Source organism: Pleurodeles waltl, chromosome 1_2, assembly GCF_031143425.1.
Source record: "Pleurodeles waltl isolate 20211129_DDA chromosome 1_2, aPleWal1.hap1.20221129, whole genome shotgun sequence".
NCBI classification, from domain to species: Eukaryota; Metazoa; Chordata; class Amphibia; order Caudata; family Salamandridae; genus Pleurodeles; species Pleurodeles waltl.
The window spans coordinates 708753025-708774460 of NC_090437.1; positions in this window are offsets into that span (position 1 = coordinate 708753025).

A 21436-nucleotide genomic window follows, 5' to 3' on the forward strand; every position below is an offset into this window, starting at 1 on the left:
TCTACACTGATTCTCATTATGCCTTTAATGCTGTACATAACTATGAACAGCTGTGGAAGCAATAAGATTTCTCACTTCCAGGAGAGAGCAAATTAAAAATGGCCCCTATTTTGTCAACCTGTAATATTCCTTTCAAATCTCCTATGAAATTTCTGTTATAAAGTGTGCATCTCGCCCACACTTAACCAATATTTATAGCATAATGGTGCGGGATGTCACAACAGCAATATTGAGGTCCCCATTGTGTACACTATTGTAGAACGGTATCTTTTAAAGAGTGTTTGTCCAGATGGTAAAATCCCTTAGTTTTCATCACGTCTTGGAGTTTCTTTAGCAAAATTCTGGAGAAAATATTTGTACGTTTGCAAGTAATATATTTAATTTATTGCTTTAATGGTGTTTGTGGTAACCCTGTTTTATATATGGATTGTATAATGATGCCACACTAAGGATTTGAAATTTGACCAGCATTTATATGTATTGTATATGAACAATGGTGCTAACAAATTCTCCCAAAATGTAATGTTATCTTTGAGACAGTTAATACCAATTTGCTCAGGAAGCTCAAATAATTTCGGTGGAGTCTGGCAAAAGCCAAGTACTTTTGTTTGTCAAAAAATACATTGTGTGCTTTGGGTGAGTGTGCTTCAACCATGAGCTTCTTTGACCAAGTAGCTTCAGCCATTGGCTTGGGACATTGCCAGTAACATTATAGATCAGTCCACAAGAACGTGCTATTCTAACCATCTTTCTATTTACTATTTATATCTTTTCTCGTTCATTGGGTTGCTTGGCTGACTGTTTTACATCTGAAATGTGCATTCCATCATCACATTTTGTATCACATTCAATTAGTTTATTTTATTTGCTACTTCCATTTTTCAGATACTTTTGTCAGCAGTCGAATACTCTGCTCCCAACCAGTGACTACTGATTTTAAACATGACAGCCACCTTTGAAAGGTACTGTATGTAGTGTACCATTCATTTACTGTTCCAAGGCGGAAGCCACGTTGACTGTCAATGTGGCATTCATCTTGTAACAGTAAAGAAATGATTTTGCTCAGGTGCCATTATGCAACTTCTCAGTTAAATACTGGATGACAAGTAGGCAAATCTATTTATATTTAACTGTGCAACTAACCTTCCGCACCCTTTGAAGAAATGGGGTCCCTTTATGACAAATGTGATGCTGCCTCTCCTTTAGCAAATGTTGTCCATCACAAAAATAATGATGCATATACACTTTTTTTTAATAAGTACTGATAATATCAATAGGTCCCGCTTTTATGTGCTAACATAGAAAAATACATTGATACACATGGGCACATTTAATGCATATGCATATTCAAGTCAGACCCATTAGCTGAGTGTGTTAAATCAGATTTGTATAGTTCGGAGTTTAGATCATAATATCAACACTGTAAGCACCAGAATTCTATAAAAACATGAATATGTATTGTAAGTAGTTTGGCCTTAATATTCTGCTAATTGAAAGCGCATGCATGCACAAATACAGTTTGTATGTTTTAGGACATTAAAGCCAGACCTGTTAGCTTTGCCAATGCTTGCTGTGTTTTTATTGCCAAGTCGTCAATGATAGGAGACGGCCATAATTCATTGTATTAAAAAAATCATACATGTTAGGTAGTAGATTAATTTCTCAAAACTCTTTCCAAAATAAACCTGGAAAATGAAATTATCTTACCATAATGACATTTACATCCAAAGTAATCACTATTTGTCAGAACTGTTCATCTTTTTGAAAGATCATTCTGCTTAGATTAATTTGTACCTTTGTTTGAAAAGCAAAACCTTTTTTTGTATACTTTGTTCCTAATAGAAAAAAGCTTTTTGTGTATCTCGAAAAGGCCTGATTGACAGAGAAAAGCTGGCAGTAGCAATCATAAATTGCGATTGGGATACACAAGTCTTCTGTGCTTCGGATATCTAACACCTTAAACACTGCTTGCACATCTTCCAGACCTGTATGTTCAGCTCTCACCCTGGTGCTTAACCCAACCAAGACACAATTCCTATTATTTGCTGAGAACAACAAACAAAATGCAGCACAGACCTGGCTGAATGACTTGAACCTTGACAGCTGAGAACCTCAACTCTCAGCAAATGACAAATCACCTGGGTTCACCCAGAAACACATTGCTAAAAAAACAAAGGCAGCCTAGCACCAGCTCTCCGTGATAAATAAAGTCACCCCCCCATTTTTTCAAGAAAGCAATTTCAAAGCTGTTACTCAAGCCCTTGCACTCCCACATCTAGGTGGAAGTAATGATCCACTCCATGGCCTCCCAGACTCCACACTGGCAACCCTTACGGGCATCGTACATGCTCCAGCACATCTCATCCAGGGTCTGAAGAAATATGATCATATCACCCCCGACCTGATGAAACTCCATTCTCTCTCTTGCCAGCCCACACCATCTTCAAAACCAACCACATCATTTATAAAGCGATCACAACCAGCAGCCCTGCTTATCTTGCAGACAAACCCACCATATCTGGTAATTCTCAACATATCCACAGCCATCAGACTACAGACTAAAAAGTGTAAAAAAGAAAAAAGGAGCAAGCACACCTTTTGCATCTATTCACCCAGGATCTATTATGTATGTATTAGTGTCACTGAGTCCATGATTCCCATAATCGCCCTACATATGGGGAACATGGTGTGGTGCACCCTTCCAGAGGAATCTGTTCTGCACAGGAGTATTTATTGTTCTGAGAAGGGACCCTGTACCCTTCCTGCATCATGGCTGGCCTGGGCAAATTTCTTGCTGCAGTGTGGCACTCATTCAGGATACCGAAGCAAAGGAGGGGGGAAAGAAAGGGAGAATAGCTGGTCAGGCAACGGACGATAAATGGGGATTTGGTAGCGACTCTGGAAGATCACTCAGGGGTCTCCACACCGGCCTTCTGGCACGGGCCCCAATCTGCAAAGCACGGGAAGAGGTTCGCCTTTGGACACACGTTGTTCACAGTGGCACTCAGCCAAGTCAGACACTCCAATCCACAAATAGTTACCAATTACGCACCTCGTAGGAGCTGAGGCACCACATCTGGGCTGCAATGACTTGGGCCACTCCAGGTGTACCAGTTGCACATAAAGAGTTACCAAATCCACACCTTCCTAAAAGGAAGCACAACCTTGGGGCACAAAGACTTGAATTGCACCAGATGATTTCGATCACCTATGAAGAGTTAGCAATTTTAGTGCGCTCCTGGTATGGGCACAATGTCTGGTCCGTGATTACCTGAGTCACACCAGATGATTTCTATCGCACACGTAAAAATGCAGTGCTTCCCTGGATTCACGTACAATGGCTGGTGCACCATAACTTGAGTTGCACTAGACAATTCCTCTGACACATGCGAAATTATCAATGCAGTGCCTCCCTGGAATAAGGCACAATGTCTGCTGTGTGATGACTTGAGTGGCACTCGACAATTTCAAACACACAATTAGTTTGAATCCCGTACCTCCCTGAAATGAGGCCCATGCTCTGGTGTGCAGTGACTTGAGCCACACCAGACAAATCGCACACACAGAGACACCGGTTCAATGGTGCCGCACGAGGTAGAATGCGGCACTGGTCCAGGTACGCCCCCATCTCTGAAGGTCATAACCATTGACATGGACACCACACACAATGAGCATGCAGTCGGGTGTTGCACAAGAGAAATGCGGCACGCTCAACAAAAGCAGGCTACGTGGGTCCTGCAACCGGTGAATCCGTTCAGTACCAACTAGACGCGTATGGCTGTCATGGCCCCATGATGAAGGGCCACACTTCTTTAATGCAGGCAGTACTTTGAAGGCTCTGCACCAGGAAAAGCCGGTCTCCAGGCACAACACCTAGTTCTATGCTCACACCGCTGCTGCCCAGTGGAATCCAGCAGATTATGTAGACACGTAGGAGGGCACCGCTCTCCAGATGACACAGATAGAAGGTGTAGGTCCCTTGCAGGAGGTCTTTGATGTCCCTGAGACCTCCATAAGGGAAAGGGGCAATCCAACAAACCCTTGGAGAGGACACTTCAGAATAATAAGTATAACCATGGGCCTCAAGCACCCTAGTATCCTGGGAAGTGTTACTACATCCCTAGCACTTGGGGGCGGCAATTAGAGGGTGGAGGAAGGTTTGGATGGAAGAGGGGTCAGAGAACTCATTGACAACTTGCCAGCCGAATCTCAGAGCACCACATTAGGGTGCTGGAAGTGTGTGTGTGTTAGCCTGCGTACACTAGCCTGCCTGATATCGGTGGCACCACATAGTGGTGCAGAGTGAGTGTGTGGGATTGATTGCCTGGGATTGACTACACTGCACTGCTGGGGTGCCATGCATGTTGTTTACTATTACAATTGACATTCAAGTGCTGAGATTCTCTGTATGTACACCTTGCTGCTATCTTTGGGAACCGTGATGCATACTATAACTGCTTGATAATGAATTAGGATGATGGCTAGGGTGGGTCTTGTGTTGCCAACGTGGTTGCACTGCATGAGAGTGCTGGGGGGAAAGTATTATTGTTTCCCATGTGTACCTACTGCTAATGTCGTATTAATACAGTTAGGCTTAGTACTACTAGTTATATTTCTAAATGTGATTGATGCCTAGATTTACATGATGTCCATGTTGTGTTAATTAACGTGTGTGTTTAATACAATGTTTATTTACATACAACTCATGTGAAGTCTCTTTTGTGACATTCAGTGTAATTTTTGTGTGGTGGTGCTGTCATGCTTTCAGATTGTCCCTGTAATAAGCCTGACTGCTCTGTGCCAAGCTACCCAATAATGAGCAAAGGTTATGCAGTGAGTGTAAGCACCCACCCCTGACAGGAGTGGTAGGTTCTGCCTGGCTAGGGCCTCAACTCTGCCAACCAGAACGTGCTGCCTCCAACAGCCTGTTAACTGGCTTCATTGTTATGAGATCGGTATAGGCCCAGTGCATTTGGTGGACACATTAAAACAATGCAAACGCTTCATTGAGTCGTTCATCTCCCTCTGATTCCATTTGAAGACGTGTGCTTATGTACCAGTGAGAGGAATTTGTTAACATTGTCCTTTTCTCTGTTTTCATGCACTTCTGTTTTCATTTATTTTTTTTCTACCTAAACTTTGCCAATGTATCCCTAAAAGACTCTATGTATTTTCAGTTGACAATTGTTTTTATTTGAAGCAGTTTCCCTTATTTGGTTAAAATCTTTCTTTATCCATCCATGCAGCCAAGGTGAATCTCTAGTTTTATTATTTTTCATTATTAGATTTATTTTGTAATCATTTGATCGTGTTATGTAAAACAGCCCCGCTGTCTTGTCTGTAGAAATCTGATCCCATTACATATTGGTCACTGATGTTCTTGGCTGGTGAAAATGTATTCCTGCACAACCCCGGAATTTTGCTTTGGATCAGTGGGTACGTTTGCAAAAACTAGTTATACTTGCAACCCATGACCCCAAGTGTACACTTTCTGGTTTTAAAAATATAGTTTAGATTTATCTGTGCTTTATGAAATGTAAAATAATTACTCAAACACTAGGTGCATGACAATCATTTCAACATTTGGAACACGTCATGAGTCCTATTTTCATAAATTAGTGGCAGGCATAGAATCCCAATTTTAATATTATAGCAGTGCCTCTCAAAGGTTTTTTTGCAATAGGAAATGTGCATGATTTTTTTTTTTTTTGATTTCTGAGAATCCTACGCATTATAGGCAGTGCTTAGTTGGTAAGTAAGTGTCACAGTCCTAGACAGGAGGCAACTGCAGCTATTGCCCTACCAGCACTACCAAGGAGAGTACCAACAGAACTACTAACATCACACTCCTACAAGTGTAACAATTTAGACTATTCCAGGCCCCCAAAGCTATAAAAATGGCTTGGGCTGCAGGAATTGGTCATTTTAATGTGCATTAAATTAACTGTTGTTTTGATTATCTCTAAACTAGACAAACACCACCAGCATGCGTCGTACTGTCATAGGTGCTGATATTGAAATTAAGTGCTGATGCTGAGCACCAGAACCCACCAGCTCAAATTAAGAACTGATTATAGGCGACATAAGGCTCTAGAATTAAATCATAATAAAAAGCTAACTTTTGGGAAAGAGTGCAGTGGATGAAACATTGCAAGACAATGGAACAAACCCACTGGAAGTCAAGAAGAGTCCCTGATATACTAGATGCAGGAGATGTCAATTGTAGGGTGTAGTTTAGACGTTTCAACCTGAATGAGGTGGAGTTCGAGGACTACTTTGAAAGTGCTTTGTGAGATGGCAGCCCTTTCGAAAATGTTTTCTAGAAAAATGATAATTGGTAGATGAACAGACCAGAATTTCCAAATGCCTAACATGAGTATAGACTTAATTGAGATATTGGGATTGTCACCGAAGTGTTGACAGGAGTGTAAGAAAGAGAAGGAGGATCATAGCAGTGTAGGGACTGGGATACTGGAATGAAGGTTGTGTAGAGGGACTTGTAGAGTAATAGGTAGCCTGCTTGATGTCACAAAGGGGATCTGTTTCTCATAGAGGTAACGTGGGAGGAAAAGTGGTGTAGGGTTTGTAGCATAGTGTAGGGTTTGTAGCATGTCAGTCCAGCTATCCAGGTGACTGAAGGTTAAATTAGGCAGGTCAGGTGAGGCACGCTATGCAGATGTTAGGCAGATTGCAGTGAGCAAAGTTGAAGTTTGAATTGATGAAGTTGTGGATTTTCACTTCATGCTAGAAATGAAATATTGCATTACAGGCAGAGGGATACATTAAAAACCCCATGTTAAAGAAATGAAAAGAATAATGGGAGGAATAAACATGTTCAATCAACAAGGACCAAGTAATACCCAAGAAAAAACTATATATTCCTAATCATGTGGCACGATCTGCTACAGTTGCATTGATTATGATGACTTGCCTTAAAATGGTGAGGCTAGGAGGCCTCTTCTGTTTTTTGTGTGCATTTCCAAAATTGGCCTACATTGCCTTTACATTTAAGGTTATAATCAAGTCACTTAGGAGCATATTTACAAGGCCCCGTGCATCTCCAGTGTGCCGCTTTTTGCAACGGCGCATGTAGACCCATATCTACAATGCCACACAAAGCCACTTTGTGTGCCTTTTTATGACCTAGTAGATATGGTGCAAGGCACCACAGCACAAGTTGCTCCGTTGTCTTACATCGCATCAGAGAAGGGGAAGTATGCTATGGGTGTAGCAGTGGGTGTTCCCAAGCAACACCCATGGGTTTTTGATACATTCCCATATTTATTAGAATCTGTCAACCTGTGAATGCGTTAAAGCTGTACGCCTCCCCAGGGCAGGCATAATGAGGAGAAATATCTTTGTTGTTTCCTATTTCCATGTATGCTGCATTCTGCACCACGCATTGAAAGAAGGAAATGCCTGTTTGGATTGTTTGTAGGAAGGTGTTCCTTCCATCACAAAAACAATCCTAGTGACATTGCAGACACCATTGCACCATTGTGCAAGGTTGTCTGTGTTGGTGCAAGGCAGCAATCTGTGCACCGGCGCGCGGTTAACATACAGAAATGCACAATATCTCGTAAATACTGTGCATTTCTGCCCTGTCCCTGTGGCGCAGGGCAGCGCAGCAAAGTCACTTGTAAATATGCCCCTGTCTATTAAAGAAAGTTTAAAGACTTTACTTTTCTGTATAAGAATGTGATGATCTGTGGCCTATGCTCACAGGCATGTGCCAGGTGGTCACAGAACAACACACTTCAGGGGTGCTCTGAAAGTCTACTGCAGAGGAGGTTAGTGGATCATGTAGTGGGTGGGTTCCCCTTGGTGTGGGCTTTGCTGCTGAAATGCTAACACTACACCACACACACAAGTGGAGCCATGGCAAAATACATTTCCTGGCTATGCCATCAGACTCTCACAAGACTTGCAATGGTGTTGCCCGTCTTGGATTCATAGAGTATGGCTAATTCATAATGCAAAGCGCTCGGTCCCTGTTGTTATCTCTCCATGGGCTTGTATCCACACCCATCAGTTTGGTTGGTTCCTGGGCTTGCCTTTTAAAATTCACTTGATTTGATTAGTGAAAGGCATGCATCCGTCATGCCTTTTCCGGTGTTTAGTCCGCCTCAAGCGCACCAGCCAACTACTGAAAACATACGAGGCTCCATGTTTTCCGTATGGTTTCTGCACTACTTTTTCTCTTTATTTCGTAGGCAGCGTGATCTCGCTGGGCAGAAGTCGAGTGCTTTGCATGACATCGATCCTGTTACATAGATACTTGCACTTTTGCCAGTTACATGGATAATTGCACTTTTGCCGGTAACATGGATAATTGCACTTTTGCGATATGTTTCACTGCGAGTGAACTTCTGTTTCCTTTTGTGTTTGCTTTGCGCTCATGGTGTTTGTCGCTAGCTTTTGTGAAACTGTTTTCTTTTTCGGTGGCAAGAAAAGTCCGATTAGGAATTTACAACGCTAATAGCTCTAACTCGAGCAAACGCAAGGCCCATTGCATTGCAAATGCTTGTTTTAGGATGTTCTTTGCTGGACAATTGAGCTACTTAGCTGCTTCAGCCAGTATCTTAAAGCCAGAAGGTTGGGGCTCATTGAACTTTCATCTTGAGCTATGTAGGAAAGTACCATCTTGCCTGGCATGTTACCCCCATATTTCACTGTATATATGTTGTTTTTGGTGTATGTGTCACTGGGATCCTGCCAGCCAGGGCCCCAGTGCTCATAAGTGTGCCCTGTATGTGTTCCCTGTGTGATGACTAACTGTCTCACTGAGGCTCTGCTAATCAGAACCTCAGTGGTTATGCTCTCTCTGCTTTCCAAATTGTCACTAACAGGCTAGTGACCAATTTTACCAATTCACATTGGCATACTGGAACACCCTTATAATTCCCAAGTATATGGTACTGAGGTACCCAGGGTATTGGGGTTCCAGGAGATCCCTATGGGCTGCAGCATTTCTTTTGCCATCCATAGGGAGCTCTGACAATTCTTACACAGGCCTGCCACTGCAGCCTGAGTGAAATAACGATCCACGTTATTTCACAGCCATTTACCACTGCACTTAAGTAACTTATAAGTCACCTACATGTCTAACCTTCACCTGGTGAAGGTTGGGTGCTAAGTTACTTAGTATGTGGGCACCCTGGCACTAGCCAAGGTGCCCCCACATCGTTCAGGGCAGATTGCCCGGACTTTGTGAGTGCGGAACACCATTTCACACGTGCACTATACATAGGTCGCTACCTATGTATAGCGTCACAATGGTAACTCTGAACATGCCCATGTAACATGTCTAAGATCATGGAATTGTCACCTCAATGCCATTCTGGCATTGGGGAGACAATTCCATGATCCCCCGAGTCTCTAGCACAGACCCGGGTACTGCCAAACTGCCTTTCCCGGGGTTTCACTGCAGCTGCTGCTGCTGCCAACCCCTTCAGACAGGTTTCTGCCCTCCTGGGGTCCAGCCAGGCTTGGCCCAGGAAGGCAGAACAAAGGACTTCCTCAGAGAGAGGGTGTTACACCCTCTCCCTTTGGAAAAAGGTGTCAGGGCTGGGGAGGAGTAGCCTCCCCCAGCCTCTGGAAATGCTTTGATGGGCACAGATGGTGCGCATCTCTGCATAAGCCAGTCTACACCGGTTCAGGGATCCCCCAGCCCTGCTCTGGTGCGAAACTGGACAAAGGAAAGGGGAGTGACCCAGGGGAGGTGCTCCACACCTCTGCCATCTTGGAAACAGAGGTGCTGCTGGCACACTGGACTGCTCTGAGTGGCCAGTGCCAGCAGGTGACGTCAGAGACTCCTTCTGAAAGGCTCTTACCTGTGTTGCTAGCCTATCCTCCTTCCTAGGTAGCCAAACCTCCTTTTCTGGCTATTTACAGTCTCTGCTTTGGGGAATTCTTTAGATAACGAATGCAAGAGCTCATCAGAGTTCCTCTTCATCTCTCTCTTCACCTTCTGCCAAAGGATCGACTGCTGACTGCTCAGGACGCCTGCAAAACCGCAACAAAGTAGCAAAGACGACTACTGCAACCTTGTATCGCTGATCCTGCCGCTTTCTCGCCTGTTTCCTGGTTGTGCATGCTCTGGGGGTAGCCTGCCTCCTTTCTGCACCAGGAGCTCTGAAGAAATCTCCCGTGGGACAACGGAATCTTCCCCCTGCAACCGCAGGCAACAAAAGACTGCTTCTCCGGTCCTCTGGGTCCCCTCTCAGCACGACGAGCGTGGTCCCTGGAACTCAGCAACTCTGTCCAAGTGACTCCCATAGTCCAGTGACTCTTCAGTCCAAGTTTGGTGGAGGTAAGTCCTTGCCTCCCCACGCTAGACTGCATTGCTGGGTACCGAGTGATTTGCAGCTGCTCCGGCTCCTGTGCACTCTTCCAGGATTTCCTTTGTGCACAGCCAAGCCTGGGTCCCCGACACTCTAACCTGCAGTGCACAACCTCCTGAGTTGTCCTCCGGCATCGTGGGACTCCCTTTTGTGTCTTCGGGTGAGCTCTGGTTCACTCCTCTTCCAAGTGCCTGTTCTGGTACTTCTGCGGGTGCTGTCTGCTTCTGTGAGGGCTCCCTGACTTGCTGGGCGCTCCCTCTGTCTCCTCATCCAAGTGGCAACATCCTAGTCCCTCCTGGGCCATAACAGCATCCAAAAACCCAAACCGGGTTCCTTGCAGCTAGCAAGGCTTGTTTGTGGTCTTTCTGCGTGGGAACCCCTCTGCAAGCTTCTTCACGACGTGGGACATCCATCCTCCAAAGGGGAAGTTCCTAGTCCTCTTCGTTCTTGCAGAATCCACAGCTTCTACCATCCGGTGGCAGCTTCTTTGCACCCTCAGCTGGCATTTCCTGGGCATCTGCCCAATCTCGACTTTGTTGCGACTCTTGGACTTGGTCCCCTTGTTCCACAGGTACTCTCGTCTGGAAATCCACTTTGGTTGCATTGCTGGTGTTGGTCTTCCTTGCAGAATTCCCCTATCACGACTTCTGTGCTTTCTGGGGAATATAGGTGCACTTTACACCTACTTTACAGTGTCTTGGGGTGGGCTATTTTTCTAACCCTCACTGTTTTCTTACAGTCCCAATGACCCTCTACAAGCTCACATAGGTTTGGGGTCCATTCGTGGTTCGCATTCCACTTTTGGAGTATATGGTTTGTGTTGCCCCTATACCTATGTGCTCCTATTGCAATCTACTGTAACTTTACATTGCTTGCATTACTTCCTTTTGCTATTACTGCATAATTTTGGTATTGTGTACATATATCTTGTGTATATTTGCTATCCTCATACTGAGGGTACTCACTGAGATACTTTTGGCATATTGTCATAAAAATAAAGTACCTTTATTTTTAGTATATCTGTGTATTGTGTTTTCTAATGATATTGTGCATATGACACCAGTGGTGTAGTAGGAGCTTTGCATGTCTCCTAGTTCAGCCTAAGCTGCTCTGCTATAGCTACCTTCTATCAGCCTAAGCTGCTAGAAACACCTCTTCTACACTAATAAGGGATAACTGGACCTGGTACAGAGTGTAACTACCCCTTGGTACCCACTACAAGCCAGGCCAGCCTCCTACATTGGTTGTGCAGCGGTGGGATAAGTACTTGTAACTACTTACCACTTTGTCATATTGTACTTTTCATAAGAGAATAATATACAAAACAAGTTCAGTGTATGTACACCTAACCAAAATGTTTTGCTTTTCTTCTCTTACACTATCTGCTAAGTGCTGAAAAGTACCTCTAAACTTTCAAAAAGTTTCTCAAAAGTTGAAAAAGTTTTTTTCTGTTTTCTTAAAAAGTCCTAAAACTTTTTCTCTCTTTTATCTGTCCCTAAACCTTTCTTCTATCATGTCTGATGTAGAAACTTCAACTAACTTGGTCAGCTCAGCTTATGACCACCTTAACTGGAAGGGTTTAAGGAGTATCTGCATTGATAGAGGTTTAGGGGTGGGAAAGAATCCCTCTAGAGAATTGTTATCTAACATGCTTATTGAGAATGATAAAGCCTTAGCTGGCACATCCATTGAGAAGTTAGGAGATGGTTCACACTCTGACTCAGGGGCACCCCCAGTAAGAGTGTTAGAAGGTGACCTTCGAAACCTGCCCCTTAGCAGACCACCTAGCATAGCTGGTAGTATTGTGAGCTCACATCACAGTAGGGATATTATTCCTGCAGGCCAGGTTGTTAGAGTGCCAACTGTTAGGGACAGATCTCCCTCTGTTCATTCACATCATTCTTCTGTGTCAAAGCATGCCCAACCCACCCACCCTGATGACAGATTGTTAGAAAGGGAACTCAATAGATTGAGTGTGGAAGAGTCCAGGCTGAAGCTTAAACAGCAACAGCTGGCTCTAGACAGGGAATCTTTAGACTTAGAGAAAGAAAGACAGAGGTTGGGGCTAGGACCCCATGGTGGTAGCAGCAGTATTCCAGATAGTAATCCTGTGAAAGAGCATGATTCTAGGAATCTGCATAAGATAGTTCCCCCTTACAAGGAGGGGGATGAAATTAACAAGTGGTTTGCTGCACTTGAGAGGGCCTGTGTTGTACAGGGGGTCCCTCAAAGGCAGTTGGCTGCTATCCTATGGCTATCTTTCAGTGGAAAGGGTAGGGATAGGCTCCTTACTGTGAAGGAAAGTGATGCCAATAATTTTACAGTTTTGAAGAATGCACTCTTGGATGGATTTGGCTTAACCACTGAACAATACAGGATTAAGTTCAGAGAAACCAGAAAAGAGTCCTCACAAGACTAGTTAGACTTTGTTGACTATTCAGTGAAGGCCTTGGAGGGGTGGTTCCATGGCAGTAAAGTTTCTGACTATGAAAGCCTGTATAATCTGATCCTGAGAGAGCATATTCTGAATAACTGTGGGTCTGATTTGTTACACCAATATCTAGGGGACTCAGATCTGACCTCTCCCCAAGAATTGGGAAAGAAGGCAGACAAATGGGTCAGAACAAGAGTGAACAGAAAAGTTCATACAGGGGGTGACAAGGATGGCAAGAAGAAGGATGGTAAGTCTTCAGACAAGGGTGGGGACAAATCTAAAAATGAGTCTTTATCAGGCCCACAAAAACACTCTGGTGGGGGTGGTGGGTCCAAATCCTCTTCTAATCAAGTTAAGAAACGATGGTGCTATTTATGTAAAGTAAAAGGCCATTGGACAACTGATGCCAGTTGTCCAAAGAAAAGCATCAAGCCTCCCACTACCACAACCCCTACTGCTACCCCTAGTGCCCCTAGTAATAGCAGTGGTGGTGGGAGCAAACCTACTAATAGCCAATCCAAGGGAGTAGCTGGGCTCATTTTTGGTAATTTAGTTGGGGTTGGTCTTGTTAGGGAGACCACAGAGGCTGTGTTAGTCTCTGAAGGTGCCATTGATTTGGCCACCTTGGTTGCTTGTCCCCTTAATATGGATAAGTACAAGCAACTTCCCCTAATAAATGGTGTTGAGGTTCAGGCCTACAGGGACACAGGTGCCAGTGTTACCATGGTAATAGAGAAACTGGTACACCCTGAACAACACCTATTTGGTCACCAGTACCAAGTGACAAACGCTCATAACAACACTCTTAGCCACCCCATGGCTGCTGTGAATCTCAACTGGGGGGGGGTTTACTGGTCCAAAGAAAGTTGTGGTTGCCTTAGATTTACCTGTAGACTGTCTACTAGGGAACGATTTAGAGACATCAGCTTGGGCAGAAGTGGAGTTGTAGGCTCATGCAGCAATGCTGGGCATTCCTGGGCATATTTTTGCTTTAACCAGGGCTCAGGCCAAAAAGCAAAAAGGACAGGGTGACTTGGATCCTGGAAGAATGGACCAAGTGCTCCCTAAAGCTAGGTTTAGTAAGGGTAAATCCCTACCCACTATCCCTCCCTCTACAGATGATTCTACTTCTGAGGAAGAAGAATTTCACCCCTGTGCAGAACCTTCACCAGAGGAGCTGGAAGCAGACACTGCTGAGCTTTGGGGTGGAGGGGGGCCTGCCAGAGAGGAGCTGAGTGTGGAACAGCAAAACTGTCCCACATTGGAGGGTCTAAGACAGCAAGCTGTCAAACAGCAAAATGGGGATGTCAGTGACTCACATAGAGTTTACTGGGAGGACAATCTCTTGTATACAGAGGCAAGGGACCCAAAACCTGGAGCAGCCAGGAGATTGGTCATTCCCCTGCAATACAGAGAGTTCCTCCTAACTCTAGCCCATGACATTCCCTTGGCTGGACATTTGGGTCAAATTAAAACATGGGAAAGGTTTGTCCCCCTGTTTCATTGGCCTAGGATGTCAGAGGACACAAAAGACTTTTGTAAGTCCTGTGTGACCTGCCAAGCCAGTGGCAAGACTGGTGGCACACCAAAGGCTCCCCTTATTCCACTGCCTGTGGTTGGGGTTCCATTTGAAAGGGTTGGGGTTGACATAGTTGGCCCCCTTGACCCTCCTACTGCTTCAGGCAATAGGTTTATCTTGGTGGTAGTGGACCATGCCACAAGATACCCTGAAGCAATTCCTCTAAGGACCACTACAGCTCCTGCAGTGGCAAAAGCCCTCCTGGGAATCTTTTTCAGGGTGGGTTTCCCAAAAGAGGTTGTATCAGACAGGGGTAGGAACTTTATGTCTGCATACTTGAAGGCCATGTGGAAGGAATGTGGTGTAACATACAAATTCACCACACCTTATCATCCACAAACAAATGGACTGGTAGAGAGGTTTAATAAAACTCTCAAAGGAATGATAATGGGACTCCCTGAAAAACTCAGGAGGAGATGGGATGTCCTGTTACCTTGCCTTCTTTTTGCTTACAGGGAGGTACCCCAAAAAGGAGTGGGCTTCAGCCCCTTTGAACTCCTATTTGGACACCCTGTAAGAGGTCCTCTAACACTTGTAAAGGAGGGTTGGGAACAACCTTTCAAAAGCTCCTAAGCAAGACATAGTGGACTATGTACTCGGCCTAAGATCCAGAATGGCTGAGTACATGAAAAAGGCCAGTAAATACCTTCAGGCCAGCCAAGAGCTCCAAAAGCAATGGCATGACCAGAAGGCTGTTCTGATTCAGTACCAACCAGGACAGAAGGTGTGGGTATTGGAGCCTGTGGCCCCAAGAGCACTCCAAGACAAATGGAGTGGACCCCACCTCACTGTTGAAAAGAAGGGAGAAGTCACCTACTTGGTTGACTTGGGCACTGCCAGGAGTCCCCTTAGGGTGCTCTATGTCAATCGCCTAAAACCCTACTATGACAGGGCTGATCTCACCCTGCTCATGGCAACAGATAAAGGACAGGAAGAAGAGAGTGACCCTCTCCCTGATCTTTTCTCTTCCACAGAACAAGATGCTCTAGTGGAAGGTGTAGTTTTGGCAGACTGTCTTACTGCTGAGCAGAAAGACAACTGCATAAATCTCCTGGGTCAGTTTTCTGAACTATTTTCTACTGTGCCATGCACCACTTCTTGGTGTGAGCACACTATAGATACTGGAGACAGCATGCCTGTCAAAAGTAAAATCTATAGGCAGCCTGACCATCTCAGGGACTGCATAAAACAAGAAGTTCAGAAAATGCTTGAACTGGGAGTGGTTGAGCACTCTGAAAGTCCATGGGCCTCTCCTGTGGTGCTTGTACCAAAGCCTCATTCCAAAGATAGAAAAAGGGAAATTAGGTTTTGGGTAGATTGCAGAGGTCTCAAACAGGTAACAAAAACTGATGCTCACCCTATACCCAGGGCAGATGAGCTCATAGATACACTGGCATCTGACAAGTATCTAAGCACCTTTGATTTGACTGCAGGGTATTGGCAGATCAAGTTATCAGAGGATGCTAAAGCAAAAACTGCATTTTTGACTATTGGAGGGCACTACCAATTCACAGTAATGCCCTTTGGTTTGAAAAATTCACCTGCCACTTTTCAGAGGTGGGTGAATACAGTCCTGCAAGGGTTGGATGCTTTTAGTGCAGCACATCTGGACGATATAGCTGTCTTTAGCTCCACCTGGGATGATCACCTGGTCCACCTGTGGAAAGTTTTGGAGGCCCTGCAAAAGGCAGGCCTCACTATCAAGGCTTCAAAGTGCCAGATAGGGCAGGGTAAAGTGGTTTATCTGGGACACCTGGTAGGTGGAGAACAGATTGCACCACTTCAGGGGAAAATCCAAACTATCATGGTTTGGGTTCCCCCTACAACTCAGACCCAGGTGGGAGCCTTCTTAGGCCTCACTGGGTATTACAGGAGATTCATTAAGAACTATGGCTCCATTGCAGCCCCTCTTAATGACCTCACTTCCAAGAAAATGCCTAAAAAGGTATTGTGGACAGCTAGCTGTCAGAAAGCTTTTGAGGTGCTGAAACATGCCATGTGCACTGCACCTGTCCTAAAAAGCCCATGTTACTCCAAGAAATTCATTGTTCAAACTGATGCATCTGAATTAGGGGTAGGGCCAGTCTTATCACAACTCAATTCTGAGGGCCAGGATCAACCTGTTGCTTTTATCAGCAGGAGGTTGACCCCTAGAGAAAAGCGTTGGTCTGCCATAGAGAGGGAGGCCTTTGCTGTGGTCTGGGTACTGAAGAAGTTGAGGCCATACCTGTTTGGCACTCACTTAATTGTTCAGACAGACAACAAACCTCTACTTTGGCTAAAACAAATGAAAGGTGAAAACCCTAAATTGTTGAGGTAGTCCATATCTCTACAGGGAATGGACTATACAGTGGAACATAGACCTGGGAGTACCCACTCCAATGCAGATGGACTCTCCAGATATTTCCACTTAGACAATGAAGACTCATCAGGTCATGGCTAGTCTTATTGTCCTTCGTTTGGGGGGGGGGTTGTGTAGGAAAGTACCATCTTGCCTGACATGTTGCCCCCATATTTCATATGTATATATGTTGTTTTAGTGTATGTGTCACTGGGACCCTGCCAGCCAGGGCCCCAGTGCTCATAAGTGTGCCCTGTATGTGTTCCCTGTGTGATGACTAACTGTCTCACTGAAGCTCTGCTAATCAGAACCTCAGTGGTTATGCTCTCTCTGCTTTCCAAATTGTCACTAACAGGCTAGTGACCAATTTTATCAATTTACATTGGCATACTGGAGCACACTTATAATTCCCTATTATATGGTACTGAGGTACCCAGGGTATTGGGGTTCCAGGAGATCCCTATGGGCTGCAGCATTTCTTTTGCCACCTATAGGGAGCTCTGACAATTCTTACACAGGCCTGCCACTGCAGCCTGAGTGACATAGGGGGTCATTCTGACCCTGGCGGTCTTGGACTCCCAGGGCCACGAATGACGGAAGCACCGCCAAAAGGCTGGCGGTGCTTCAATCCCCATTCAGACCGCGGCACTAAAGCCGAGATCGGATTGCCGGGGCCGGCGGTCATCCGCCGTTTTTGCCCCGGCTGGGAGAATCCACCAGGGCAGCGCTGCAAGCAGCGCTGCCCTGGGGATTCTGACCCCTGTATCGCCAGCCTGTTTCTGGCGGTTTTCACCGCCAGGAAGAGGTTGGCGGTAACGGCTGTCCTGGGGCCCCTCGGGGCCCCTGCACTGCCCATGCCACTGGCATGGGCAGTGCAGGGGCCCCCTAACAGGGCCCCGGCCTGCTTTTCACTGTCTGCATGGCAGACAGTGAAAAGCGCGACGGGTGCAACTGCACCCGTCGCACCACCGCAACACCGCCGGCTCCATTCGGAGCCGGCTCCTGTGTTGCGGCCTCATTCCCGCTGGGCCGGCGGGCGCTAACTTGGTTAGCGCCCGCCGGCCCAGCGGGAATGTCAGAATGGGGGCCGCGGAATTTTGGCCTCGTGGCGGCCAAATGGCGGTTTCCGTCCGCCAGAGTTGGAATCACCCCCATAATGTCCACGTTATTTCACAGCCATTTACCACTGCACTTAAGTAACTTGTAAGTCACCTATATGTCTAACCTTCACCTGGTGAAGGTTGGGTGCTAAGTTACTTAGTGTGTGGGCACCCTGGCACTAGCCAAGGTGCCCCCATATCGTTCAGGGCAAATTCCCCGGACTTTGTGAGTGCGGGACAGCATTTCACGCGTGCACTATACATAGGTTACTACCTATGTATAGCGTCACGATGGTAACTCCGATCATGGCCATGTAACATGTCCAAGATCATGGAATTGTCTCCCCAATGCCATTCTGGCATTGGGGAGACAATTCCATGATCCCCCGAGTCTCTAGCACAGACCCGGGTACTGCCGGGGTTTCACTGCAGCTGCTGCTGCTGCCAACCCCTCAGACAGTTTTCTGCCCTCCTGGGGTCCAGCCAGGCTTGGCCCAGGAAGGCAGAACAAAGGACTTCCTCAGAGAGAGGGTGTTACACCCTCTCCCTTTGGAAAAAGGTGTCAGGGCTGGGGAGGAGTAGCCTCCCCCAGCCTCTGGAAATGCTTTGATGGGCACAGATGGTACTCATTTCTGCATAAGCCAGTCTACACCGGTTCAGGGATCCCCCAGCCCTGCTCTGGCGCGAAACTGGACAAAGGAAAGGGGAGTGATCACTACCTCCCATGGGAGGTGCCCAGAGCGCCTACAGTGTGCTCCTGACCTCTGCCATCTTGGAAACAGAGGTGCTGCTGGCACACTGGACTGCTCTGAGTGGCCAGTGCCAGCAGGTGACATCAGAGACTCCTTCTGATAGGCTCTTACCTGTGTTGCTAGCCTGTCTTCCCTCCTTCCTAGGTAGCCAAACCTCCTTTTCTGGCTATTTAGGGTATCTGCTTTGGGTAATTCTTTAGATAACGAATGCAAGACCTCCTCAGAGTTCCTCTGCATCTCTCTCTTGACCTTCTGCCAAAGGATCGACCGCTGACTGCTCAGGACGCCTGCAAAACCGCAACAAAGTAGCAAAGACGACTACTGCAACCTTGTATCGCTGATCCTGCCGCTTTCTCGCCTGTTTCCTGGTGGTCCATGCTCTGGGGGTAGCCTGCCTCCTTTCTGCACCAGGAGCTCTGAAGAAATCTCCTGTGGGACGACGGAATCTTCCCCCTGCAACCGCAGGCAACAAAAGACTGCATCACCTGTCCTCTGGGTCCCTTCTCAGCACGACGAGCGTGGTCCCTGAAACTCAGCAACTCTGTCCAAGTGACTCCCACAGTCCAGTGACTCTTCAGTCCAAGTTTGGTGGAGGTAAGTCCTTGCCTCCCCACGCTAGACTGCATTGCTGGGTACCGCGTGATTTGCAGCTGCTCTGGCTCCTGTGCACTCTTTCAGGATTTCCTTTGTGCACAGCCAAGCCTGGGTCCCCGACACTCTAACCTGCAGTGCACAACCTCCTGAGTTGTCCTCCGGCGTTGTGGGACTCCCTTTTGTGTCTTCGGGTGAGCTCCGGTTCACTCCTCTTCCAAGTGCTTGTTCCTGTACTTCTGCGGGTGCTGCCTGCTTCTGTGAGGGCTCCCTGACTTGCTGGGCGTCCCCTCTGTCTCCTCATCTAAGTGGCGACATTTTGGTCCCACCTGGGCCACAACAGCATCCAAAAACCCTAACTGCGACCCTTGCAGCTAGCAAGGCTTGTTTGCAGTCTTTCTGCGTGGGAACCCCTCTGCAAGCTTCTTCACGACGTGGGACATCCATCCTCCAAAGGGGAAGTTCCTAGTCCTCTTCGTTCTTGCAGAATCCACAGCTTCTACCATCCGGTGTCAGCTTCTTTGCACCCTCAGCTGGCATTTCCTGGGCATCTGCCCAATCACGACTTTGTCGCGACTCTTGGACTTGGTCCCCTTATTCCACAGGTACTCTCGTCCGGAAAACCACTTTGGTTGCACTGCTGGTGTTGGTCTTCCTTGCAGAATTCCCCTATCACGACTTCTGTGCTCTCTGGGGAATATAGGTGCACTTTACACCTACTTTTCAGGGTCTTGGGGTGGGCTATTTTTCTAACCCTCACTGTTTTCTTACAGTCCCAACGACCCTCTACAAGCTCACATAGGTTTGGGGTCCATTTGTGGTTCGCATTCCACTTTTGGAGTATGTGGTTTGTGTTGCCCCTATACCTATGTGCTCCTATTGCAATCTACTGTAACTTTTCATTGCTTGCATTACTTCCTTTTGCTATTACTGCATATTTGTGGTATTGTATACATATATCTTGTGTATATTTGCCATCCTCATACTGAGGGTACTCACTGAGATACTTTTGGCATATTGTCATAAAAATAAAGTACCTTTATTTTTAGTATATCTGTGTATTGTGTTTTCTTATGATATTGTGCATATGACACCAGTGGTATAGTAGGAGCTTTGCATGTCTCCTAGTTCAGCCTAAGCTGCTCTGCTATAGCTACCTTCTATCAGCCTAAGCTGCTAGAAACACCTCTTCTACACTAATAAGGGATAACTGGACCTGGTACAGAGTGTAAGTACCCCTTGGTACCCACTATAAGCCAGGCCAGCCTCCTACAAGCTATCAACTACTTACTGGATTCAGAGAAGTATTCTGTATTGCTCTAGAAAGGAACGAGTTAGCTTTTATTCCACATTAGAATTGGAATCATCCGACCAAGCATTACAAACTCAATAGCACTTGTTATTACACATGAGAAGCCGAACATTTCGAAGTGAATCATGTCGAAATTGCGCTATTTTGCCACCACTTTTTCAACATGGTCGTGGGAAGGGTGTACTCCTGTGTCCTCAAGTATGCTTTTCACACGACAAAGCGAATATTTCATGATTGCCTCTTCAACCATAAGGGTTATTAAACACATTTCTGCAAACTCTGTACTGGAACATGTACTTTTTGGTCCTAAGTTTTAATTCTTTTTTTGGGATGGTGACCCCAACCAATTATCTTTTTCACTCTCTAAAAGCAAATAACTGCGAACATTTGGCACTTCCACTTTCAACGGCGACAATTGCTTGTTTGGGAAGGTTTGCGTTCCCAATAGCTAAAGTGAGTGCAAAATTAAAAGCTCACAAGAAATAAAACTATTGAAGGTGGGTCAGATTCATTTCTTCCAGTAAGCACACTGTTCTACCCCTATAACTTCTTGAGTTTAACTAAAAGAGGCAACTTATGTCCCCAGAGTCAGCCTCAATGAAGCTGAATTGTCTGAAAATAAACCTTCAAACGATGTACTTACAAATTAGTGAAAAGAAACCACAGACTGTCTAACAAGCGCGTAATAAGGAAAATAGTTACATGCAAGTGATTAATCAAAACATTATTGGTGACAGTGAAAAAATATCCACATATAGATTTACTCGGGAAGCAAATCTACAGTACGTCATGGAAGCAGAAGGCACGAATGTCTCCGAAAATGTCAGCATATCTTAATTGATTACAAAAATTTGCTTTCCCATTCATCAGATCAAAAAACACTGATGTAAAAATCGTAAAATAATTCGTTTTCTCAAGTACTGCCTAGACAATCCACATTTTTAATAAAACGGGATAAACATGCATTATAGAAACAAGATCCCC